General features: G+C 46.4%; 18 non-coding genes across 18 annotated transcripts; all 18 read left to right on the top strand.

The window, feature by feature from the left end:
* Window positions 1-630: 630 nt before the first annotated feature.
* TRNAI-GAU (transfer RNA isoleucine (anticodon GAU)) lies at window positions 631-703 on the top strand. Its single transcript has one exon. It is a non-coding gene; the product is annotated as a tRNA-Ile (tRNA).
* Window positions 704-1,804: 1,101 nt separating this feature from the next.
* Window positions 1,805-1,877, top strand: TRNAN-GUU (transfer RNA asparagine (anticodon GUU)). The gene has a single exon. It is a non-coding gene; the product is annotated as a tRNA-Asn (tRNA).
* A 1,542-nt stretch (window positions 1,878-3,419) lies between these two features.
* On the top strand, window positions 3,420-3,492 carry TRNAN-GUU (transfer RNA asparagine (anticodon GUU)). The gene has a single exon. It is a non-coding gene; the product is annotated as a tRNA-Asn (tRNA).
* A 1,980-nt stretch (window positions 3,493-5,472) lies between these two features.
* Window positions 5,473-5,545, top strand: TRNAI-GAU (transfer RNA isoleucine (anticodon GAU)). The gene has a single exon. It is a non-coding gene; the product is annotated as a tRNA-Ile (tRNA).
* A 4,033-nt stretch (window positions 5,546-9,578) lies between these two features.
* Window positions 9,579-9,651, top strand: TRNAN-GUU (transfer RNA asparagine (anticodon GUU)). The gene has a single exon. It is a non-coding gene; the product is annotated as a tRNA-Asn (tRNA).
* A 952-nt stretch (window positions 9,652-10,603) lies between these two features.
* Window positions 10,604-10,676, top strand: TRNAN-GUU (transfer RNA asparagine (anticodon GUU)). Its single transcript has one exon. It is a non-coding gene; the product is annotated as a tRNA-Asn (tRNA).
* A 659-nt stretch (window positions 10,677-11,335) lies between these two features.
* Window positions 11,336-11,408, top strand: TRNAN-GUU (transfer RNA asparagine (anticodon GUU)). Its single transcript has one exon. It is a non-coding gene; the product is annotated as a tRNA-Asn (tRNA).
* A 513-nt stretch (window positions 11,409-11,921) lies between these two features.
* Window positions 11,922-11,994, top strand: TRNAN-GUU (transfer RNA asparagine (anticodon GUU)). The gene has a single exon. It is a non-coding gene; the product is annotated as a tRNA-Asn (tRNA).
* Window positions 11,995-12,654: 660 nt separating this feature from the next.
* TRNAN-GUU (transfer RNA asparagine (anticodon GUU)) lies at window positions 12,655-12,727 on the top strand. The gene has a single exon. It is a non-coding gene; the product is annotated as a tRNA-Asn (tRNA).
* A 952-nt stretch (window positions 12,728-13,679) lies between these two features.
* Window positions 13,680-13,752, top strand: TRNAN-GUU (transfer RNA asparagine (anticodon GUU)). Its single transcript has one exon. It is a non-coding gene; the product is annotated as a tRNA-Asn (tRNA).
* Window positions 13,753-14,119: 367 nt separating this feature from the next.
* On the top strand, window positions 14,120-14,192 carry TRNAN-GUU (transfer RNA asparagine (anticodon GUU)). The gene has a single exon. It is a non-coding gene; the product is annotated as a tRNA-Asn (tRNA).
* Window positions 14,193-14,413: 221 nt separating this feature from the next.
* Window positions 14,414-14,486, top strand: TRNAN-GUU (transfer RNA asparagine (anticodon GUU)). Its single transcript has one exon. It is a non-coding gene; the product is annotated as a tRNA-Asn (tRNA).
* A 220-nt stretch (window positions 14,487-14,706) lies between these two features.
* TRNAN-GUU (transfer RNA asparagine (anticodon GUU)) lies at window positions 14,707-14,779 on the top strand. The gene has a single exon. It is a non-coding gene; the product is annotated as a tRNA-Asn (tRNA).
* A 366-nt stretch (window positions 14,780-15,145) lies between these two features.
* Window positions 15,146-15,218, top strand: TRNAN-GUU (transfer RNA asparagine (anticodon GUU)). The gene has a single exon. It is a non-coding gene; the product is annotated as a tRNA-Asn (tRNA).
* A 513-nt stretch (window positions 15,219-15,731) lies between these two features.
* TRNAN-GUU (transfer RNA asparagine (anticodon GUU)) lies at window positions 15,732-15,804 on the top strand. The gene has a single exon. It is a non-coding gene; the product is annotated as a tRNA-Asn (tRNA).
* A 1,249-nt stretch (window positions 15,805-17,053) lies between these two features.
* On the top strand, window positions 17,054-17,126 carry TRNAN-GUU (transfer RNA asparagine (anticodon GUU)). Its single transcript has one exon. It is a non-coding gene; the product is annotated as a tRNA-Asn (tRNA).
* A 1,099-nt stretch (window positions 17,127-18,225) lies between these two features.
* Window positions 18,226-18,298, top strand: TRNAN-GUU (transfer RNA asparagine (anticodon GUU)). Its single transcript has one exon. It is a non-coding gene; the product is annotated as a tRNA-Asn (tRNA).
* Window positions 18,299-19,104: 806 nt separating this feature from the next.
* Window positions 19,105-19,177, top strand: TRNAN-GUU (transfer RNA asparagine (anticodon GUU)). The gene has a single exon. It is a non-coding gene; the product is annotated as a tRNA-Asn (tRNA).
* The last annotated feature ends 5,605 nt before the right edge of the window (window positions 19,178-24,782 follow it).

The raw sequence follows: 24,782 nt of genomic DNA, 5'->3' as shown, positions 1-24,782 counted from the left end.
AGTCAAAGTTTTTCCACAATACCTGACGACCATTTAATTTTTGAGCTTCCGTGGCGCAATGGTTAGCGCGTTCGGCTGTTAACCGAAAGGTTGGTGGTTCGAGCCCATCCGGGAGCGGTGTTGTGAGGTCTCAGATGTGACGTAAAATTTCAAAGTTTTTCCACAATACCTGACGAACATTTAATCTTTGGGCTTCCGTTGCGCAATGGTTAACGCCGTCGGCTGTTAACCGAAAGGTTGGTGGTTCGAGCCCATCCGGGAGCGGTGTTGTGAGGTCTTAGATGTAACGTAAAATTCAGAGTTTTTTAAAAATAACTGACGAACATTTAATTTTTGGGCTTCCGTGGCGCAATGGTTAGCGCATTCGGCTGTTAACTGAAAGGTTGGTGGTTCGAGCCCATCCAGGAGCGGTGTTGTGAGGTTTTAGATGTAACGTAAAATTCAGAGTTTTTTAAAAATACCTGACGAACATTTAATCTTTGGGCTTCCGTGGCGCAACGGTTAGCGCGTTCGGCAGTTAACCGAAAGGTTGATGGTTCGAGCCCACCCGGGAGCGGTGTTGTGAGCTCTCACATGTAACGTAAAAAGCCAAAGTGTTTCCACAATACCCGACGACCATTTAGTTTTTGGGCTTCCGTGGCGCAATGGTTAGCGCGTTCGGCTGATAACCGAAAGGTTGGCGGTTCGAGCCCACCCGGGAGCGGTGTTGTGAGATCTCACATGTAACGTAAAAATCCAAAGTTTTTCCACAATACCTGACGAACATTTAATCTTTGGGCTTCCGTTGCGCAATGGTTAACGCCGTCGGCTGTTAACCGAAAGGTTGGTGGTTCGAGCCCATCCGGGAGCGGTGTTTTGAAGTCTCGGATGTGACGTAAAAAGTCAGAGTTTTTCCACAATACCTGACGACCATTTCATTTCTGAGCTTCCTTGGCTCGAAGTCTAGCGCGTTCGGATGTTAACCAAAAGGTTGGTGGTTCGAGCCCACCCGGTAGCGGTGTTGTGAAATCTCACAGGTAACGTAAAAATCCAAAGTTTTTCCACAATACCTGACGAACATTTAATCTTTGGGCTTCCGTTGCGCAATGGTTAACGCCGTCGGCTGTTAACCGAAAGGTTGGTGGTTCGAGCCCATCCGGGAGCTGTGTTGTGAGGTCTTAGATGTAACGTAAAATTCAGAGTTTTTTAAAAATAACTGACGAACATTTAATTTTTGGGCTTCCGTGGCGCAAAGGTTAGAGCGTTCAGCTGTTATTCAAAAGGTTTGTGGTTCGAGCCCATCCGGGAGCGGTGTTGTGAAGTCTCAGATGTGACGTAAATAGTCAAAGTTTTTCCACAATACCTGACGAACATTTAATCTTTGGGCTTCCGTTGCACAATGGTTAACGCCGTCGGCTGTTAACCGAAAGGTTGGTGGTTCGAGCCCATCCGGGAGCGGTGTTGTGAGGTCTTAGATGTAACGTAAAATTCAGAGTTTTTTAAAAATATCTGACGAACATTTAATTTTTGGGCTTCCGTGGCGCAATGGTTAGCGCGTTCAGCTGTTATTCAAAAGGTTTGTGGTTCGAGCCCATCCGGGAGCGGTGTTTTGAAGTCTCGGATGTGACGTAAAAAGTCAGAGTTTTTCCACAATACCTGACGACCATTTCATTTCTGAGCTTCCTTGGCTCGAAGGTTAGCGCGTTCGGATGTTAACCAAAAGGTTGGTGGTTCGAGCCCACCCGGCTGCCGTGTTGTGAAGTCTCAAATGTTACGTAAAAAGCCAAAGTTTTTCCAGAATACCTAACGACCGTTTAATTTTCGAGCTTCCGTGGCGCAATGGTTAGCGCGTTCGGCTGTTAACCGAAAGGTTGGTGGTTCGAGCCCACCCGGGAGCGGTGTTGTGAGATCTCAAACGTAATGTCAAATGCCAAAGTTTTTCCACAATACCTGACGAACATTTAATCTTTGGGCTTCCGTGGCGCAATGGTTAGCGCGTTCGGCTGTTAACTGAAAGGTTGGTGGTTCGAGACCATCCGGAAGCGGTGTTTTGATTGTCTCAGATGTGACGTAAAAAGTCAAAGTTTTTCCACAATACCTGACGACCATTTAATTTTCGAGCTTCCGTGGCGCAATGGTTAGCGCGTTCGGCTGTTAACCGAAAGGTTGGTGGTTCGAGCCCATCCGGGAGCGGTGTTGTGAGGTCTCAGATGTGACGTAAAAAGTCAAAGTTTTTCCACAATACCTGACGAACATTTAATCTTTGGGCTTCCGTGGCGCAATGGTTAGCGCGTTCGGCTGTTAACCGAAAGGTTGGCGGTTCGAGCCCACCCGGGAGCGGTGTTGTGAGATCTCACATGTAACGTAAAAATCCAAAGTTTTTCCACAATACCTGACGAACATTTAATCTTTGGGCTTCCGTTGCGCAATGGTTAACGCCGTCGGCTGTTAACCGAAAGGTTGGTGGTTCGAGCCCATCCGGGAGCGGTGTTTTGAAGTCTCGGATGTGACGTAAAAAGTCAGAGTTTTTCCACAATACCTGACGACCATTTCATTTCTGAGCTTCCTTGGCTCGAAGTCTAGCGCGTTCGGATGTTAACCAAAAGGTTGGTGGTTCGAGCCCACCCGGTAGCGGTGTTGTGAAATCTCACAGGTAACGTAAAAATCCAAAGTTTTTCCACAATACCTGACGAACATTTAATCTTTGGGCTTCCGTTGCGCAATGGTTAACGCCGTCGGCTGTTAACCGAAAGGTTGGTGGTTCGAGCCCATCCGGGAGCTGTGTTGTGAGGTCTTAGATGTAACGTAAAATTCAGAGTTTTTTAAAAATAACTGACGAACATTTAATTTTTGGGCTTCCGTGGCGCAAAGGTTAGAGCGTTCAGCTGTTATTCAAAAGGTTTGTGGTTCGAGCCCATCCGGGAGCGGTGTTGTGAAGTCTCAGATGTGACGTAAATAGTCAAAGTTTTTCCACAATACCTGACGAACATTCAATCTTTGGGCTTCCGTTGCACAATGGTTAACGCCGTCGGCTGTTAACCGAAAGGTTGGTGGTTCGAGCCCATCCGGGAGCGGTGTTGTGAGGTCTTAGATGTAACGTAAAATTCAGAGTTTTTTAAAAATATCTGACGAACATTTAATTTTTGGGCTTCCGTGGCGCAATGGTTAGCGCGTTCAGCTGTTATTCAAAAGGTTTGTGGTTCGAGCCCATCCGGGAGCGGTGTTTTGAAGTCTCGGATGTGACGTAAAAAGTCAGAGTTTTCCACAATACCTGACGACCATTTCATTTCTGAGCTTCCTTGGCTCGAAGGTTAGCGCGTTCGGATGTTAACCAAAAGGTTGGTGGTTCGAGCCCACCCGGCTGCCGTGTTGTGAAGTCTCAAATGTTACGTAAAAAGCCAAAGTTTTTCCAGAATACCTGACGACCGTTTAATTTTCGAGCTTCCGTGGCGCAATGGTTAGCGCGTTCGGCTGTTAACCGAAAGGTTGGTGGTTCGAGCCCACCCGGGAGCGGTGTTGTGAGATCTCAAACGTAATGTCAAATGCCAAAGTTTTTCCACAATACCTGACGAACATTTAATCTTTGGGCTTCCGTGGCGCAATGGTTAGCGCGTTCGGCTGTTAACTGAAAGGTTGGTGGTTCGAGACCATCCGGAAGCGGTGTTTTGATTGTCTCAGATGTGACGTAAAAAGTCAAAGTTTTTCCACAATACCTGACGACCATTTAATTTTTGAGCTTCCGTGGCGCAATGGTTAGCGCGTTCGGCTGTTAACCGAAAGGTTGGTGGTTCGAGCCCATCCGGGAGCGGTGTTGTGAGGTCTCAGATGTGACGTAAAATTTCAAAGTTTTTCCACAATACCTGACGAACATTTAATCTTTGGGCTTCCGTTGCGCAATGGTTAACGCCGTCGGCTGTTAACCGAAAGGTTGGTGGTTCGAGCCCATCCGGGAGCGGTGTTGTGAGGTATTAGATGTAACGTAAAATTCAGAGTTTTATAAAAATAACTGACGAACATTTAATTTTTGGGCTTCCGTGGCGCAATGGTTAACGCCGTCGGCTGTTAACCGAAAGGTTGGTGGTTCGAGCCCATCCGGGAGCGGTGTTGTGAGGTCTTAGATGTAACGTAAAATTCAGAGTTTTTTAAAAATAACTGACGAACATTTAATTTTTGGGCTTCCGTGGCGCAATGGTTAGAGCGTTCAGCTGTTATTCAAAAGGTTGGTGGTTCGAGACCATCCGGAAGCGGTGTTGTGAGGTCTCAGATGTGACGTAAAAAGTCAAAGTTTTTCCACATACCTGACGACCATTTAATTTCTGAGCTTCCGTGGCGCAATGGTTAGCGCGTTCGGCTGTTAACCGAAAGGTTGGTGGTTCGAGCCCATCCGGGAGCGGTGTTGTGAGGTCTCAGATGTGACGTAAAATGTCAAAGTTTTTCCACAATACCTGACGACCATTTCATTTCTGAGCTTCCGTGGCGCAATGGTTAGCGCGTTCGGCTGTTAACCGAAAGGTTGGTGGTTCGAGCCCATCCGTGAGCGGTGTTGTGAGGTCTCAGATGTGACGTAAAAAGTCAAAGTTTTTCCACAATACCTGACGAACATTTAATTTTTGGGCTTCCGTGAAGCAACGGTTAGCGCGTTCGGCTGTTAACCGAAAGGTTGGTGGTTCGAGCCCACCCGGGAGCGGTGTTGTGAAATCTCACATGTAACCTAAAAATCCAAAGTTTTTCCACAATACCTGACGAACATTTAATCTTTGGGCTTCCGTTGCGCAATGGTTAACGCCGTCGGCTGTTAACCGAAAGGTTGGTGGTTCGAGCCCATCCGGGAGCTGTGTTGTGAGGTCTTAGATGTAACGTAAAATTCAGAGTTTTTTAAAAATAACTGACGAACATTTAATTTTTGGTCTTCCGTGGCGCAATGGTTAGAGCGTTCAGATGTTATTCAAAAGGTTTGTGGTTCGAGCCCATCCGGGAGCGGTGTTGTGAAGTCTCAGATATGACGTAAAAAGTCAAAGTTTTTCCACAATACCTGACGAACATTTAATCTTTGGGCTTCCGTGGCGCAATGGTTAGCGCGTTCGGCTGTTAACCGAAAGGTTTGTGGTTCGAGCCCATCCGGGAGCGGTGTTGTGAGGTCTTAGATGTAACGTAAAATTCAGAGTTTTTTAAAAATAACTGACGAACATTTAATTTTTGGTCTTCCGTGGCGCAATGGTTAACGCCGTCGGCTGTTAACCGAAAGGTTGGTGGTTCGAGCCCATCCGGGAGCTGTGTTGTGAGGTCTTAGATGTAACGTAAAATTCAGAGTTTTTTAAAAATACCTGACGAACATTTAATCTTTGGGCTTCTGTGGCGCAACGGTTAGCGCGTTCGGCAGTTAACCGAAAGGTTGATGGTTCGAGCCCACCCGGGAGCGGTGTTGTGAGCTCTCACATGTAACGTAAAAAGCCAAAGTGTTTCCACAATACCCGACGACCATTTAGTTTTTGGGCTTCCGTGGCGCAATGGTTAGCGCGTTCGGCTGATAACCGAAAGGTTGGTGGTTCGAGCCCATCCGTGAGCGGTGTTGTGAGGTCTCAGATGTGACGTAAAAAGTCAAAGTTTTTCCACAATACCTGACGAACATTTAATTTTTGGGCTTCCGTGGCGCATTGGTTAGCGCGTTCGGCTGTTAACCGAAAGGTTGGTGGTTCGAGCCCACCCGGGAGCGGTGTTGTGAAATCTCAGATGTGACGTAAAAAGTCAAAGCTTTTCCACAATACCTGACGAACATTTAATTTTTGGGCTTCCGTGGCTCAATGGTTGGCGCGTTCGGCTGTTAACTAATAGGTTGGTGGTTCGAGCCCACCCGGGAGCGGAGTTGTGAAATCTCACAGGTATCGTAAAAATCCAAAGTTTTTCCACAATACCTGACGAACATTTAATCTTTGGGCTTCCGTTGCGCAATGGTTAACGCCGTCGGCTGTTAACCGAAAGGTTGGTGGTTCGAGCCCATCCGGGAGCGGTGTTGTGAGGTCTCAGATGTGACGTAAAAAGTCAAAGTTTTTCCACAATACCTGACGACCATTTCATTTCTGAGCTTCCGTGGCGCAATGGTTAGCGCGTTCGGCTGTTAACCGAAAGGTTGGTGGTTCGAGCCCATCCGTGAGCGGTGTTGTGAGGTCTCAGATGTGACGTAAAAAGTCAAAGTTTTTCCACAATACCTGACGAACATTTAATTTTTGGGCTTCCGTGAAGCAACGGTTAGCGCGTTCGGCTGTTAACCGAAAGGTTGGTGGTTCGAGCCCACCCGGGAGCGGTGTTGTGAAATCTCACATGTAACCTAAAAATCCAAAGTTTTTCCACAATACCTGACGAACATTTAATCTTTGGGCTTCCGTTGCGCAATGGTTAACGCCGTCGGCTGTTAACCGAAAGGTTGGTGGTTCGAGCCCATCCGGGAGCTGTGTTGTGAGGTCTTAGATGTAACGTAAAATTCAGAGTTTTTTAAAAATAACTGACGAACATTTAATTTTTGGTCTTCCGTGGCGCAATGGTTAGAGCGTTCAGATGTTATTCAAAAGGTTTGTGCTTCGAGCCCATCCGGGAGCGGTGTTGTGAAGTCTCAGATGTGACGTAAAAAGTCAAAGTTTTTCCACAATACCTGACGAACATTTAATCTTTGGGCTTCCGTGGCGCAATGGTTAGCGCGTTCGGCTGTTAACCGAAAGGTTTGTGGTTCGAGCCCATCCGGGAGCGGTGTTGTGAGGTCTCAGATGTGACGTAAAAAGTCAAAGTTTTTCCACAATACCTGACGACCATTTCATTTCTGAGCTTCCGTGGCGCAATGGTTAGCGCGTTCGGCTGTTAACCGAAAGGTTGGTGGTTCGAGCCCATCCGTGAGCGGTGTTGTGAAATCTCACATGTAACCTAAAAATCCAAAGTTTTTCCACAATACCTGACGAACATTTAATCTTAGGGCTTCTGTTGCGCAATGGTTAACGCCGTCGGCTGTTAACCGAAAGGTTGGTGGTTCGAGCCCATCCGGGAGCGGTGTTGTGAGGTCTTAGATGTAACGTAAAATTCAGAGTTTTTTAAAAATAACTGACGAACATTTAATTTTTGGGCTTCCGTGGCGCAATGGTTAGAGCGTTCAGCTGTTATTCAAAAGGTTGGTGGTTCGAGACCATCCGGAAGCGGTGTTGTGAGGTCTCAGATGTGACGTAAAAAGTCAAAGTTTTTCCACATACCTGACGACCATTTAATTTCTGAGCTTCCGTGGCGCAATGGTTAGCGCGTTCGGCTGTTAACCGAAAGGTTGGTGGTTCGAGCCCATCCGGGAGCGGTGTTGTGAGGTCTCAGATGTGACGTAAAAAGTCAAAGTTTTTCCACAATACCTGTCGACCATTTCATTTCTGAGCTTCCGTGGCGCAATGGTTAGCGCGTTCGGCTGTTAACCGAAAGGTTGGTGGTTCGAGCCCATCCGTGAGCGGTGTTGTGAGGTCTCAGATGTGACGTAAAAAGTCAAAGTTTTTCCACAATACCTGACGAACATTTAATTTTTGGGCTTCCGTGAAGCAACGGTTAGCGCGTTCGGCTGTTAACCGAAAGGTTGGTGGTTCGAGCCCACCCGGGAGCGGTGTTGTGAAATCTCACATGTAACCTAAAAATCCAAAGTTTTTCCACAATACCTGACGAACATTTAATCTTTGGGCTTCCGTTGCGCAATGGTTAACGCCGTCGGCTGTTAACCGAAAGGTTGGTGGTTCGAGCCCATCCGGGAGCGGTGTTGTGAGGTCTTAGATGTAACGTAAAATTCAGAGTTTTTTAAAAATAACTGACGAACATTTAATTTTTGGGCTTCCGTGGCGCAATGGTTAGAGCGTTCAGCTGTTATTCAAAAGGTTGGTGGTTCGAGACCATCCGAAAGCGGTGTTGTGAGGTCTCAGATGTGACGTAAAAAGTCAAAGTTTTTCCACATACCTGAAAACCATTTAATTTCTGAGCTTCCGTGGCGCAATGGTTAGCGCGTTCGGCTGTTAACCGAAAGGTTGGTGGTTCGAGCCCATCCGGGAGCGGTGTTGTGAGGTCTCAGATGTGACGTAAAAAGTCAAAGTTTTTCCACAATACCTGACGACCATTTCATTTCTGAGCTTCCGTGGCGCAATGGTTAGCGCGTTCGGCTGTTAACCGAAAGGTTGGTGGTTCGAGCCCATCCGTGAGCGGTGTTGTGAGGTCTCAGATGTGACGTAAAAAGTCAAAGTTTTTCCACAATACCTGACGAACATTTAATTTTTGGGCTTCCGTGAAGCAACGGTTAGCGCGTTCGGCTGTTAACCGAAAGGTTGGTGGTTCGAGCCCACCCGGGAGCGGTGTTGTGAAATCTCACATGTAACCTAAAAATCCAAAGTTTTTCCACAATACCTGACGAACATTTAATCTTTGGGCTTCCGTTGCGCAATGGTTAACGCCGTCGGCTGTGAACCGAAAGGTTGGTGGTTCGAGCCCATCCGGGAGCGGTGTTGTGAGGTCTTAGATGTAACGTAAAATTCAGAGTTTTTTAAAAATAACTGACGAACATTTAATTTTTGGGCTTCCGTGGCGCAATGGTTAGAGCGTTCAGCTGTTATTCAAAAGGTTGGTGGTTCGAGACCATCCGAAAGCGGTGTTGTGAGGTCTCAGATGTGACGTAAAAAGTCAAAGTTTTTCCACATACCTGAAGACCATTTAATTTCTGAGCTTCCGTGGCGCAATGGTTAGCGCGTTCGGCTGTTAACCGAAAGGTTTGTGGTTCGAGCCCATCCGGGAGCGGTGTTGTGAGGTCTCAGATGTGACGTAAAAAGTCAAAGTTTTTCCACAATACCTGACGACCATTTCATTTCTGAGCTTCCGTGGCGCAATGGTTAGCGCGATCGGCTGTTAACCGAAAGGTTGGTGGTTCGAGCCCACCCGGGAGCGGTGTTGTGAGATCTCACATGTAACGTAAAAATCTAGAGTTTTTTAAAAATACCTGACGAACATTTAATCTTTGGGCTTCCGTTGCACAATGGTTAACGCCGTCGGCTGTTAACCGAAAGGTTGGTGGTTCGAGCCCATCCGGGAGCGGTGTTGTGAGGTCTTAGATGTAACGTAAAATTCAGAGTTTTTTAAAAATAACTGACGAACATTTAATTTTTGGTCTTCCGTGGCGCAATGGTTAGAGCGTTCAGATGTTATTCAAAAGGTTTGTGGTTCGAGCCCATCCGGGAGCGGTGTTGCGAAGTCTCAGATGTGACGTAAAAAGTCAAAGTTTTTCCACAATACCTGACGAACATTTATTCTTTGGGCTTCCGTGGCGCAATGGTTAGCGCGTTCGGCTGTTAACCGAAAGGTTAGTGGTTCGAGCCCATCCGGGAGCGGTGTTGTGAGGTCTTAGATGTAACGTAAAATTCAGAGTTTTTTAAAAATAACTGACGAACATTTAATTTTTGGTCTTCCGTGGCGCAATGGTTAGAGCGTTCAGCTGTTATTCAAAAGGTTTGTGGTTCGAGCCTATCCGGGAGCGGTGTTGTGAAACTCAGATGTGACGCAAAAAGTCAAAGTTTTTCCACAATACCTGACGAACATTTAATCTTTGGGCTTCCGTGGCGCAATGGTTAGCGCGTTCGGCTGTTAACCGAAAGGTTGGTGGTTCGAGCCCACCCGGGAGCGGTGTTGTGAGGTCTCAGATGTGACGTAAAAAGTCAAACTTTTTCCAGAATACCTGACGAACATTTAATTTTTGGGCTTCCGTGGCGCAATGGTTAGCGCGTTCGGTTGTTAACTGAAAGGTTGGTGGTTCGAGCCCACCCGGGAGCGGTGTTGTGAAATCTCACATGTAACGTAAAAATCCAAAGTTTTTCCACAATACCTGACGAACATTTAATCGTTGGGCTTCCGTTGCGCAATGGTTAACGCTGTCGGCTGTTAACCGAAAGGTTGGTGGTTCGAGCCCATCCGGGAGCGGTGTTGTGAGGTCTTAGATGTAACGTAAAATTCAGAGTTTTTTAAAAATAACTGACGAACATTTAATTTTTGGACTTCCGGGGCGCAATGGTTAGCGCGTTCGGCTGTTAACCAAAAGGTTGGTGGTTCGAGCCCATCCGGGAGCGGTAATGTGAGGTCTTAGATGTAACGTAAAATTCAGAGTTTTTTAAAAATACCTGACGAACATTTAATCTTTGGGCTTCCGTGGCGCAATGGTTAGAGCGTTCAGATGTTATTCAAAAGGTTTGTGGTTCGAGCCCATCCGGGAGCGGTGTTGCGAAGTCTCAGATGTGACGTAAAAAGTCAAAGTTTTTCCACAATACCTGACGAACATTTATTCTTTGGGCTTCCGTGGCGCAATGGTTAGCGCGTTCGGCTGTTAACCGAAAGGTTAGTGGTTCGAGCCCATCCGGGAGCGGTGTTGTGAGGTCTTAGATGTAACGTAAAATTCAGAGTTTTTTAAAAATAACTGACGAACATTTAATTTTTGGTCTTCCGTGGCGCAATGGTTAGAGCGTTCAGCTGTTATTCAAAAGGTTTGTGGTTCGAGCCTATCCGGGAGCGGTGTTGTGAAACTCAGATGTGACGCAAAAAGTCAAAGTTTTTCCACAATACCTGACGAACATTTAATCTTTGGGCTTCCGTGGCGCAATGGTTAGCGCGTTCGGCTGTTAACCGAAAGGTTGGTGGTTCGAGCCCACCCGGGAGCGGTGTTGTGAGGTCTCAGATGTGACGTAAAAAGTCAAACTTTTTCCAGAATACCTGACGAACATTTAATTTTTGGGCTTCCGTGGCGCAATGGTTAGCGCGTTCGGTTGTTAACTGAAAGGTTGGTGGTTCGAGCCCACCCGGGAGCGGTGTTGTGAAATCTCACATGTAACGTAAAAATCCAAAGTTTTTCCACAATACCTGACGAACATTTAATCGTTGGGCTTCCGTTGCGCAATGGTTAACGCTGTCGGCTGTTAACCGAAAGGTTGGTGGTTCGAGCCCATCCGGGAGCGGTGTTGTGAGGTCTTAGATGTAACGTAAAATTCAGAGTTTTTTAAAAATAACTGACGAACATTTAATTTTTGGACTTCCGGGGCGCAATGGTTAGCGCGTTCGGCTGTTAACCAAAAGGTTGGTGGTTCGAGCCCATCCGGGAGCGGTAATGTGAGGTCTTAGATGTAACGTAAAATTCAGAGTTTTTTAAAAATAACTGACGAACATTTAATTTTTGGACTTCCGGGGCGCAATGGTTAGCGCGTTCGGCTGTTAACCAAAAGGTTGGTGGTTCGAGCCCATCCGGGAGCGGTAATGTGAGGTCTTAGATGTAACGTAAAATTCAGAGTTTTTTAAAAATACCTGACGAACATTTAATCTTAGGGCTTCCGTGGCGCAATGGTTAGCGCGTTCGGCTGTTAACCGAAAGGTTGGTGGTTCGAGCCCACCCGGGAGCGTTGTTGTGAGCTCTCACATGTAATGTAAAAAGCCAAAGTGTTTCCACAATACCCGACGACCATTTAATTTTTGGGCTTCCGTGGCGCAATGGTTAGCGCGTTCGGCTGTTAACCGAAAGGTTGGTGGTTCGAGCCCATCCGTGAGCGGTGTTGTGAAATCTCACATGTAACGTAAAAAGTCAAAGTTTTTCTACAATACCTGACGAACATTTAATTTTTGGGCTTCCGTGAAGCAATGGTTAACGCCGTCGGCTGTTAACCGAAAGGTTGGTGGTTCGAGCCCATCCGGGAGCTGTGTTGTGAGGTCTTAGATGTAACCTAAAATTCAGAGTTTTTTAAAAATAACTGACGAACATTTAATTTTTGGACTTCCGTGGCGCAATGGTTAGCGCGTTCGGCTGTTAACCAAAAGGTTGGTGGTTCGAGCCCATCCGGGAGCGGTAAAGTGAGGTCTTAGATGTAACGTAAAATTCAGAGTTTTTTAAAAATACCTGACGAACATTTAATCTTAGGGCTTCCGTGGCGCAATGGTTAGCGCGTTCGGCTGTTAACCGAAAGGTTGGTGGTTCGAGCCCACCCGGGAGCGTTGTTGTGAGCTCTCACATGTAATGTAAAAAGCCAAAGTGTTTCCACAATACCCGACGACCATTTAATTTTTGGGCTTCCGTGGCGCAATGGTTAGCGCGTTCGGCTGTTAACCGAAAGGTTGGTGGTTCGAGCCCATCCGTGAGCGGTGTTGTGAGGTCTCAGATGTGACGTAAAAAGTCAAAGTTTTTCTACAATACCTGACGAACATTTAATTTTTGGGCTTCCGTGAAGCAATGGTTAGCGCGTTCGGCTGTTAACCGAAAGGTTGGTGGTTCGAGCCCACCCGGGAGCGGTGTTGTGATATCTCACATGTAACGTAAAAATCCAGAGTTTTTTAAAAATACCTGACGAACATTTAATCTTTGGGCTTCCGTTGCACAATGGTTAACGCCGTCGGCTGTTAACCGAAAGGTTGGTGGTTCGAGCCCATCCGGGAGCGGTGTTGTGAGGTCTTAGATGTAACGTAAAATTCGGAGTTTTTTAAAAATAACTGACGAACATTTAATTTTTGGTCTTCCGTGGCGCAATGGTTAGAGCGTTCAGATGTTATTCAAAAGGTTTGTGGTTCGAGCCCATCCGGGAGCGGTGTTGTGAAGTCTCAGATGTGACGTAAAAGTCAAAGTTTTTCCACAATACCTGACGAACATTTAATCTTTGGGCTTCCGTGGCGCAATGGTTAGCGCGTTCGGCTGTTAACCGAAAGGTTGGTGGTTCGAGCCCACCCGGGAGCGTTGTTGTGAGCTCTCACATGTAATGTAAAAAGCCAAAGTGTTTCCACAATACCCGACGACCATTTAATTTTTGGGCTTCCGTGGCGCAATGGTTAGCGCGTTCGGCTGTTAACCGAAAGGTTGGTGGTTCGAGCCCATCCGTGAGCGGTGTTGTGAGGTCTCAGATGTGACGTAAAAAGTCAAAGTTTTTCTACAATACCTGACGAACATTTAATTTTTGGGCTTCCGTGAAGCAATGGTTAGCGCGTTCGGCTGTTAACCGAAAGGTTGGTGGTTCGAGCCCACCCGGGAGCGGTGTTGTGATATCTCACATGTAACGTAAAAATCCAGAGTTTTTTAAAAATACCTGACGAACATTTAATCTTTGGGCTTCCGTTGCACAATGGTTAACGCCGTCGGCTGTTAACCGAAAGGTTGGTGGTTCGAGCCCATCCGGGAGCGGTGTTGTGAGGTCTTAGATGTAACGTAAAATTCGGAGTTTTTTAAAAATAACTGACGAACATTTAATTTTTGGTCTTCCGTGGCGCAATGGTTAGAGCGTTCAGATGTTATTCAAAAGGTTTGTGGTTCGAGCCCATCCGGGAGCGGTGTTGTGAAGTCTCAGATGTGACGTAAAAGTCAAAGTTTTTCCACAATACCTGACGAACATTTAATCTTTGGGCTTCCGTGGCGCAATGGTTAGCGCGTTCGGCTGTTAACCGAAAGGTTAGTGGTTCGAGCCCATCCGGGAGCGGTGTTGTGAGGTCTTAGATGTAACGTAAAATTCAGAGTTTTTTAAAAATAACTGACGAACATTTAATTTTTGGTCTTCCGTGGCGCAATGGTTAGAGCGTTCAGCTGTTATTCAAAAGGTTTGTGGTTCGAGCCTATCCGGGAGCGGTGTTGTGAAACTCAGATGTGACGCAAAAAGTCAAAGTTTTTCCACAATACCTGACGAACATTTAATCTTTGGGCTTCCGTGGCGCAATGGTTAGCGCGTTCGGCTGTTAACCGAAAGGTTGGTGGTTCGAGCCCACCCGGGAGCGGTGTTGTGAGATCTCACATGTAACGTAAAAATCCAGAGTTTTTTAAAAATACCTGACGAACATTTAATCTTTGGGCTTCCGTTGCACAATGGTTAACGCCGTCGGCTGTTAACCGAAAGGTTGGTGGTTCGAGCCCATCCGGGAGCGGTGTTGTGAGGTCTTAGATGTAACGTAAAATTCAGAGTTTTTTAAAAATAACTGACGAACATTTAATTTTTGGTCTTCCGTGGCGCAATGGTTAGAGCGTTCAGCTGTTATTCAAAAGGTTTGTGGTTCGAGCCCATCCGGGAGCGGTGTTGTGAAGTCTCAGATGTGACGCAAAAAGTCAAAGTTTTTCCACAATACCTGACGAACATTTAATCTTTGGGCTTCCGTGGCGCAATGGTTAGCGCGTTCGGCTGTTAACCGAAAGGTTGGTGGTTCGAGCCCACCCGGGAGCGGTGTTGTGAGATCTCACATGTAACGTAAAAATCCAGAGTTTTTTAAAAATACCTGACGAACATTTAATCTTTGGGCTTCCGTGGCGCAACGGTTAGCGCGTTCGGCTGTTAACCGAAAGGTTGGTGGTTCGAGCCCATCCGTGAGCGGTGTTGTGAGGTCTCAGATGTGACGTAAAAAGTCAAACTTTTTCCAGAATACCTGACGAACATTTAATTTTTGGGCTTCCGTGGCGCAATGGTTAGCGCGTTCGGCTGTTAACCGAAAGGTTGGTGGTTCGAGCCCACCCGGGAGCGGTGTTGTGAAATCTCACATGTAACGTAAAAATCCAAAGTTTTTCCACAATACCTGACGAACATTTAATCGTTGGGCTTCCGTTGCGCAATGGTTAACGCTGTCGGCTGTTAACCGAAAGGTTGGTGGTTCGAGCCCATCCGGGAGCGGTAATGTGAGGTCTTAGATGTAACGTAAAATTCAGAGTTTTTTAAAAATACCTGACGAACATTTAATCTTAGGGCTTCCGTGGCGCAATGGTTAGCGCGTTCGGCTGTTAACCGAAAGGTTGGTGGTTCGAGCCCACCCGGGAGCGTTGTTGTGAGCTCTCACATGTAATGTAAAAAGCCAAAGTGTTTCCACAATACCCGACGACCATTTAATTTTTGGGCTTCCGTGGCGCAATGGTTAACGCCGTCGGCTGTTAACCGATAGGTTGGTGGTTCGAGCCCATCCGGGAGCGGTGTTGTGAGGTCTTAGATGTAACGTAAAATTCAGAGTTTTTTAAAAATACCTGACGAACATTTAATCTTTGGGCTTCCGTTGCACAATGGTTAACGCCGTCGGCTGTTAACCGAAAGGTTGGTGGTTCGAGCCCATCCGGGAGCGGTGTTGTGAGGTCTTAGATGTAACGTAAAATTCAGAGTTTTTTAAAAATACCTGACGAACATTTAATCTTAGGGCTTCCGTGGCGCAATGGTTAGCGCGTTCGGCTGTTAACCGAAAGGTTGGTGGTTCGAGCCCACCCGGGAGCGTTGTTGTGAGCTCTCACATGTAATGTAAAAAGCCAAAGTGTTTCCACAATACCCGACGACCATTTAATTTTTGGGCTTCCGTGGCGCAATGGTTAGCGCGTTCGGCTGTTAACCGAAAGGTTGGTGGTTCGAGCCCATCCGTGAGCGGTGTTGTGAAATCTCACATGTAACGTAAAAAGTCAAAGTTTTTCTACAATACCTGACGAACATTTAATTTTTGGGCTTCCGTGAAGCAATGGTTAACGCCGTCGGCTGTTAACCGAAAGGTTGGTGGTTCGAGCCCATCCGGGAGCTGTGTTGTGAGGTCTTAGATGTAACGTAAAATTCAGAGTTTTTTAAAAATAACTGACGAACATTTAATTTTTGGACTTCCGTGGCGCAATGGTTAGCGCGTTCGGCTGTTAACCAAAAGGTTGGTGGTTCGAGCCCATCCGGGAGCGGTAAAGTGAGGTCTTAGATGTAACGTAAAATTCAGAGTTTTTTAAAAATACCTGACGAACATTTAATCTTAGGGCTTCCGTGGCGCAATGGTTAGCGCGTTCGGCTGTTAACCGAAAGGTTGGTGGTTCGAGCCCACCCGGGAGCGTTGTTGTGAGCTCTCACATGTAATGTAAAAAGCCAAAGTGTTTCCACAATACCCGACGACCATTTAATTTTTGGGCTTCCGTGGCGCAATGGTTAGCGCGTTCGGCTGTTAACCGAAAGGTTGGTGGTTCGAGCCCATCCGTGAGCGGTGTTGTGAGGTCTCAGATGTGACGTAAAAAGTCAAAGTTTTTCTACAATACCTGACGAACATTTAATTTTTGGGCTTCCGTGAAGCAATGGTTAGCGCGTTCGGCTGTTAACCGAAAGGTTGGTGGTTCGAGCCCATCCGGGAGCGGTGTTGTGAAATCTCACATGTAACCTAAAAATCCAAAGTTTTTCCACAATACCCGACGAACATTTAATTTTTGGGCTTCCGTTGCGCAATGGTTAACGCCGTCGGCTGTTAACCGAAAGGTTGGTGGTTCGAGCCCATCCGGGAGCTGTGTTGTGAGGTCTTAGATGTAAGGTAAAATTCAGAGTTTTTTAAAAATAACTGACGAACATTTAATTTTTGGTCTTCCGTGGCGCAATGGTTAGCGCGTTCGGCTGTTAACCGAAAGGTTGGTGGTTCGAGCCCATCCGGGAGCGGTGTTGTGAAATCTCACATGTAACCTAAAAATCCAAAGTTTTTCCACAATACCCGACGAACATTTAATTTTTGGGCTTCCGTTGCGCAATGGTTAACGCCGTCGGCTGTTAACCGAAAGGTTGGTGGTTCGAGCCCGTCCGGGAGCTGTGTTGTGAGGTCTTAGATGTAAGGTAAAATTCAGAGTTTTTTAAAAATAACTGACGAACATTTAATTTTTGGTCTTCCGTGGCGCAATGGTTAGAGCGTTCAGATGTTATTCAAAAGGTTTGTGGTTCGAGCCCATCCGGGAGCGGTGTTGTGAAGTCTCAGATGTGACGTAAAAAGTCAAAGTTTTTCCACAATACCTGACGAACATTTAATCTTTGGGCTTCCGTGGCGCAATGGTTAGCGCGTTCGGCTGTTAACCGAAAGGTTGGTGGTTCGAGCCCACCCGAGAGCGGTGTTGTGAGATCTCACATGTAACGTAAAAATCCAAAGTTTTTCCACAATACCTGACGAACATTTAATCTTTGGGCTTCCGTTGCACAATGGTTAACGCCGTCGGCTGTTAACCGAAAGGTTGGTGGTTCGAGCCCACCCGGGAGCGGTGTTGTGAGATCTCACATGTAACGTAAAAATCCAGAGTTTTTTTAAAAATACCTGACGAACATTTAATCTTTGGGCTTCCGTGGCGCAATGGTTAGCGCGTTCGGCTGTTAACCGAAAGGTTGGTGGTTCGAGCCCACCCGGGAGCGTTGTTGTGAGCTATCACATGTATTGTAAAAAGCCAAAGTTTTTCTACAATACCTGACGAACATTTAATTTTTGGGCTTCCGTTGCACAATGGTTAGCGCGTTCGGCTGTTAACCGAAAGGTTGGTGGTTCGAGCCCACCCGGGAGCGGTGTTGTGAAATCTCACATGTAACCTAAAAATCCAAAGTTTTTCCACAATACCTGACGAACATTTAATCTTTGGGCTTCCATTGCGCAATGGTTAACGCCGTCGGCTGTTAACCGAAAGGTTGGTGGTTCGAGCCCATCCGGGAGCTGTGTTGTGAGGTCTTAGATGTAAGGTAAAATTCAGAGTTTTTTAAAAATAACTGACGAACATTTAATTTTTGGTCTTCCGTGGCGCAATGGTTAGCGCGTTCGGCTGTTAACCGAAAGGTTGGTGGTTCGAGCCCACCCGGGAGCGGTGTTATGAGGTGTCAGATGTAACGCAAAATATAAAAGTTTTTCCACAATACCTGACGACCATTTCATTTTTAGGCTTCCGTGGCGTAATGGCTGGCTCGTTCGGCTGTAATCCGAAAGGTTGGTGGTTCGAGCCCATCCGGGAACGGTGTAGTGAGGTCTCAGACGTAACGTAAAAAGCCAATGTTTTTCCACAATACCTGACGAACATTTAATTTTTGGGCTTCCGTGGCGCAATGGTTAGCGCGTTCGGCTGTTAACCGAAAGGTTGGTGGTTCGAGCCCAACCGGGAGCGGTGTTGTGAAATCTCACATGTAACGTAAAAATCCAAAGTTTTTCCACAATACCTGACGAACATTTAATAGATGGGCTTCCGTTGCGCAATGGTTAACGCTGTCGGCTGTTAACCGAAAGGTGGTGGTTCGAGCCCATCCGGGAGCGGTGTTGTGAGGTCTTAGATGTAACGTAAAATTCAGAGTTTTTTAAAAATAACTGACGAACATTTAATTTTTGGGCTTCCGTGGCGCAATGGTTAGCGCGTTCGGCTGTTAGCCAAAAGGTTGGTGGTTCGAGCCCATCCGGGAGCGGTAATGTGAGGTCTTAGATGTAACGTAAAATTCAGAGTTTTTTAAAAATACCTGACGAACATTTAATCTTAGGGCTTCCGTGGCGCAATGGTTAGCGCGTTCGGCTGTTAACCGAAAGGTTGGTGGTTCGAGCCCACCCGGGAGCGGTGTTGTGAGCTCTCACATGTAATGTAAAAAGCCAAAGTTTTTCTACAATACCTGACGAACATTTAATTTTTGGGCTTCCGTGAAGCAATGGTTAGCGCGTTCGGCTGTTAACCGAAAGGTTGGTGGTTCGAGCCCACAGGGGGCGGTGTTGTGAAATCTCACATGTAACCTAAAAATCCAAAGTTTTTCCACAATACCTGACGAACATTTAATCTTTGGGCTTCCGTTGCGCAATTGTTAACGCCGTCGGCTGTTAACCGAAAGGTTGGTGGTTCGAGCCCATCCGGGAGCTGTGTTGTGAGGTCTTAGATGTAAGGTAAAATTCAGAGTTTTTTAAAAATAACTGACGAACATTTAATTTTTGGTCTTCCGTGGCGCAATGGTTAGAGCGTTCAGATGTTATTCAAAAGGTTTGTGGTTCGAGCCCATCCGGGAGCGGTGTTGTGAAGTCTCAGATGTGACGTAAAAAGTCAAAGTTTTTCCACAATACCTGACGAACATTTAATCTTTGGGCTTCCGTTGCACAATGGTTAACGCCGTCGGCTGTTAACCGAAAGGTTGGTGGTTCGAGCCCATCCGGGAGCGGTGTTGTGAGGTCTTAGATGTAACGTAAAATTCAGAGTTTTTTAAAAATAACTGACGAACATTTAATTTTTGGTCTTCCGTGGCGCAATGGTTAGAGCGTTCAGCTTTTGTTCAAAAGGTTTGTGGTTCGAGACCATCCGGGAGCGGTGTTGTGAAGTCTCAGATGTGACGCAAAAAGTCAAAGTTTTTCCACAATACCTGACGAACATTTAATCTTTGGGCTTCCGTGGCGCAATGGTTAGCGCGTTCGGCTGTTAACCGAAAGGTTGGTGGTTCGAGCCCACCCGGGAGCGGTGTTGTGAGATCTCACATGTAACGTAAAAATCCAGAGTTTTTTAAAAATACCTGACGAACATTTAATCTTTGTGCTTCTGTGGCGCAATGGTTAGCGCGTTCGGCTGTTAACCGAAAGGTTGGTGGTTCGAGCCCACCCGGGAGCGGTGTTGTGAACTCTCACATGTAACGTAAAAATCCAAAGTTTTTCCACAATACCTGACGAACATTTAATCTTTGGGCTTCCGTTGCGCAATAGTTAACGCCGTCGGCTGTTAACCGAAAGGTTGGTGGTTCGAGCCCATCCGGGAGCTGTGTTGTGAGGTGTTAGATGTAACGTAAAATTCAGAGTTTTTCCACAATACCTGAAGACCATTTAATTTTTGGGCTTCCGTTGCGCAATGGTTAGCGCGTTCGGCTGTTAACCGAAAGGTTGGTGGTTAGAGCCCACGCTGGAGCGTTAGTGTGAAGTGTTATAAGTAACATAAAAAGTCAAAGTTTTTCCACCATACTTGACAACATTTTAAATTATAAGCTTCGGTGGCGCAATGGTTAGCGCGTTCGGCTGTTAACCGAAAGGTTGGTGGTTCGAGCCCACCCGGGAGCGGTGTTGTGAGGTGTCAGATGTAACTTAAAAAGTCAAAGTTTTTCCACAATACCTGACGGCCATTTAATTTTTAGGCTTCTGTGCCGCGATGGTTAGGTTAGGGCGTTCGGCTGTTAACCGAGAGGTTGGTGGTTAGATCCCACGCTGGAGCGTTAGTGTGACATGTTTTTAGTAACATAAAAAGTCAAAGTTTTTCCACCATACTTGACAACATTTTAAATTATAAGCTTCCGTGGCGCAAAGCTTAGTGCGTTCGGCCGTTAAACGAAAGGTTGGTGGTTCGAGCCCATCCGGGAGCGGTGTTGTGAGGTCTCAGATGTAACGTAAACAGTCAAAGTTTTTCCACAATACCTGACGACCATTTAATTTTTGGGGTTCGGTGGCGCAATGGTTAGCGCGTTCGGCTGTTAACCGAAAGGTTGGTGGTTCGAACCCACCCGGGAGCGGTGTTATGAGTTGTCAGATGTAACGCAAAATATAAAAGTATTTCCACAATACCTGACGACCATTTAATTTTTAGGCTTCCGTGGCGTTATGGCTGGCTCGTTCGGCTGTAATCCGAAAGGTTGGTGGTTCGAGCCCATCCGGGAACGGTGTAGTGAGGTCTCAGATGTAAAGTAAAAAGCCAAAGTTTTCCCACAATACCTGACGGCCATTTAATTTTTAGGATTCTGTGGCGCGATGGTTAGGCTAGGGCGTTTGGCTGTTAACCGAAAGGTTGGTGGTTAGATCCCACGCTCGAGAGTTAGTGTGAAATGTTTTAAGTAACATAAAAAGTCAAAGTTTTTCCACCATACTTGACAACATTTTTAATTCTAAGCTTCCGTGGCGCAATGCTTAGTGCGTTCAGCCGTTAACCGATAGGGTGGTGGTTCGAGCCCATCCGGGAGCGGTGTTGTGAGGTCTCAGATGTGACGTAAAAAGTCAAAGTTTTTCCACAATACCTGAAGACCATTTAATTTTTGGGCTTCCGTTGCGCAATGGTTAGCGCTTTCGGCTGTTAACCGAAAGGTTGGTGGTTAGAGCCCACGCTGGAGCGTTAGTGTGAAGTGTTATAAGTAACATAAAAAGTCAAAGTTTTTCCACCATACTTGACAACATTTTAAATTATAAGCTTCGGTGGCGCAATGGTTAGCGCGTTCGGCTGTTAACCGAAAGGTTGGTGGTTCGAGCCCACCCGGGAGCGGTGTTGTGAGGTGTCAGATGTTACGCAAAATATAAAAGTATTTCCACAATACCTGACGACCATTTAATTTTTAGGCTTCCGTGGCGTAATGGCTGGCTCGTTCGGCTGTAATCCGAAAGGTTGGTGGTTCGAGCCCATCCGGGAACGGTGTAGTGAGGTCTCAGATGTAACGTAAAAAGCCAATGTTTTTCCACAATACCTGACGGCCATTTAATTTTTAGGCTTCTGTGGCGCGATGGTTAGGTTTTGGCGTTCGGCTGTTAACCGAAAGGTTGGTGGTTAGATCCCACGCCGGAGAGTTAGTGTGAAATGTTTTAAGTAACATAAAAAGTCAAAGTTTTTCCACCATACTTGACAACATTTTAAATTATATGCTTCCATGGCGCAATGCTTAGTGCGTTCGGCCGTTAACCGATTGGTTGGTGGTTCGAGCTAATCCGGGAGCGGTGTTGTGAGGTCTCAGATGTGACGTTAAAATCAAAGTTTTTCCACAATACCTGAAGACCATTTAATTTTTGGGCTTCCGTTGCGCAATGGCTAGCGCGTTCGGCTGTTAACCGAAAGGTTGGTGGTTCGAGCCCATCCGGGAGCGGTGTAGTAAGGTCTCAGATGTAACGTAAAAAGTCAGAGTTTTTCTAGAATACCTGACATCAAATTAAATTCCTAGCTTCCGTGGCGTAATGGCTTGCGCGTTCGGCTGTTAACCGAAAAGTTGGTGGTTAAAGCCCACCCGGGAACGGTTGTGTAATGTTTTAAGTAACATAAAAAGTCAAAGTTTTTTCACCATACTTGACAACATTTTAAATTTTAAGCTTCCGTGGCGCAATGCTTAGTGCGTTCGGCCGTTAAACGAAAGGTTGGTGGTTCGAGCCCATCCGGGAGAGGTGTTGTGAGGTCTCAGATGTAACGTAAAAAGCCAAAGTTTTTTCACAATACCTGACGACCATTTAATTTTTGGGCTTCGGTGGTGCAATGGCTGGCTCGTTCGGCTGTAATCCGAAAGGTTGGTGGTTCGAGCCCATCCGGGAGCGGTGTAGTGAGGTCTCAGATGTAACGTAAAAAGCCAAAGTTTTTCCACAATACCTGACGACCATTTAATTTTTGGGCTTCGGTGGCGCAATGGTTAGCGCGTTCGGCTGTTAACCGAAAGGTTGGTGGTTCAAGCCCACCCGAGAACGGTTGATCTAATGTTTTATAAGTAACGTAAAAAGTCAATGTTTTTCCACAATACCTGTCGGCCATTAAATTTATAGGCTTCCGTGGCGCGATGGTTAGGTTAGGGCGTTCGGCTGTTTACCGAAAGGTTGGTGGTTAGATCCCACGCTGGAGCGTTAGTGTGAAATGTTTTAAGTAACATAAAAAGTCAAAGTTTTTCCACCATACTTGACAACATTTTAAATTCTAAGCTTCCGTGGCGCAATGCTTAGTGCGTTCGGCCGTTAACCGAAAGGTTGGTGGTTCGAGCCCACCCGGGAGCGTAGGTGTGTAGTTTGATAAGTAACGTAAAATGTCAAAGTTTTTCCACAATACCTGACAACATTTTAAATTCTAAGCTTCTGTGTCGCAATGCATAGTGCGTTCGGCTGTTAACCGAAAGATTGGTGGTTCGAGCCCATCCGGGAGCGGTGTTGTGAGGTATTAGATGTAACGTAAAAAGCCAAAGTTTTTCCACAATACCTGACGACCATTTAATTTTTGGCCTTCGGTGGCGTAATGGTTAGCGCGTTCGGCTGTTAACCGAAAGGTTGGTGGTTCGAGCCCATCCGGGAGCGGTGTTGTAAGGTCTCAGATGTAACGTAAAAAGCCAAAGTTTTTCCACAATACCTGACGACCATTTAATTTTTGGCCTTCGGTGGCGCAATGGTTAGCGCGTTCGGCTGTTAACCGAAAGGTTGGTTGTTCGAGCCCATCCGGGAGCGGTGTAGTGAGGTCTCAGATGTAACGTAAAAAGCCAAAGTTTTTCCACAATACCTGACGACCATTTAATTTTTGGGCTTCGGTGGCGCAAAGGTTAGCGCGTTCGGCTGTTAACCGAAAGGTTGGTGGTTCGAGCCCACCCGGTAGCGGTGTTATGAGGTGGCAATGTAACGCAAAATATAAAAGTATTTCCACAATACCTGACGACCATTTAATTTTTAGGCTTCTGTGTCGCAATGCTTAGCGCGTTCGACTGTTAACCGAAAGGTTGGTGGTTCAAGCCCACCCGGGAACGGTTGTGTAATGTTTTATAAGTAACGTAAAAAGTCAATGTTTTTCCACCATACTTGACAACATTTTAAATGCTAAGCTTCCGTGGCGCAATGCTTAGTGCGTTCGGCCGTTAACCGAAAGGTTGGTGGTTCGAGCCCATCCGGGAGCGGTGTTGTGAGGTCTCAGATGTAACGTAAAAAGCCAAAGTTTTTCCACAATACCTGACGACCATTTAATTTTTGGCCTTCGGTGGCGCAATGGTTAGCGCGTTCGGCTGTTAACCGAAAGGTTGGTGGTTCAAGCCTACCCGGGAACGGTTGTTCTAATGTTTTATAAGTAACGTAAAATTCAATGTTTTTCCACAATACCTGACGGCCATTTAATTTTTAGGCTTCCGTGGCGCGATGGTTAGGTTAGGGCGTTCGGCTGTTAACCTAAAGGTTGGTGGTTAGATCCCACGCTGGAGCGTTAGTGTGAAATGTTTTAAGTAACATAAAAAGTCAAAGTTTTTCCACCATACTTGACAACATTTTAAATTCTAAGCTTCCGTGGCGCAATGCTTAGTGCGTTCGGCCGTTAACCGAAAGGTTGGTGGTTCGAGCCCATCCGGGAGCGGTGTTGTGAGGTCTCAGATGTGACGTAAAAAGTCAAAGTTTTTCCACAATACCTGACGACCAAATAATTTCCGGGCATCTGTGGCGCCATGGTTAGCGCGTTCGGCTGTTAACCAAAAGGTTTGTGGTTCGAGCCCACCCGGGAGCGTAGGTGTGTAGTTTTATAAGTAACGTAAAAAGTCAAAGTTTTTACACAATACCTGACAACATTTTAAATTCTAAGCTTCTGTGTCGCAATGCTTAGTGCGTTCGGCTGTTAACCGAAAGGTTGGTTGTTCGAGCCCATCCGGGAGCGGTGTAGTGAGGTCTCAGATGTAACGTAAAAAGCCAAAGTTTTTCCACAATACCTGACGACCATTTAATTTTTGGGCTTCGGTGGCGCAATGGTTAGCGCGTTCGGCTGTTAACCGAAAGGTTGGTGGTTCGAGCACACCCGGGAGCGGTGTTGTGAGGTGTCAGATGTAACTTAAAAAGTCAAAGTTTTTCCACAATACCTGACGACCACATAATTTCCGGGCATCTGTGGCGCCATGGTTAGCGCGTTCGGCTGTTAACCAAAAGGTTTGTGGTTCGAGCCCACCCGGGAGCGTAGGTGTGTAGTTTTATAAGTAACGTAAAAAGTCAAAGTTTTTCCACAATACCTGACAACATTTTAAATTCTAAGCTTCTGTGTCGCAATGCTTAGTGCGTTCGGCTGTTAACCGAAAGGTTGGTTGTTCGAGCCCATCCGGGAGCGGTGTAGTGAGGTCTCAGATGTAACGTAAAAAGCCAAAGTTTTTCCACAATACCTGACGACCATTTGGGCTTCGGTGGCGCAATGGTTAGCGCGTTCGGCTGTTAACCGAAAGGTTGGTGGTTCGAGCCCACCCGGGAGCGGTGTTATGAGGTGTCAATGTAACGCAAAATATAAAAGTATTTCCACAATACTTGACGACCATTTAATTTTTAGGCTTCCGTGGCGTAATGGCTGGCTCGTTAGGCTGTAATCCGAAAGGTTGGTGGTTCGAGACCATCCGGGAGCGGTGTAG

Source organism: Phalangium opilio, unplaced genomic scaffold, assembly GCF_054372755.1.
Source record: "Phalangium opilio isolate 3A_F unplaced genomic scaffold, DU_Popi_V2 ptg000352l_1, whole genome shotgun sequence".
NCBI classification, from domain to species: domain Eukaryota; kingdom Metazoa; phylum Arthropoda; class Arachnida; order Opiliones; family Phalangiidae; genus Phalangium; species Phalangium opilio.
The sequence above is the reverse complement of the archived record's forward strand: the minus strand, read 5'-3'. Positions and strand labels throughout refer to the sequence as shown.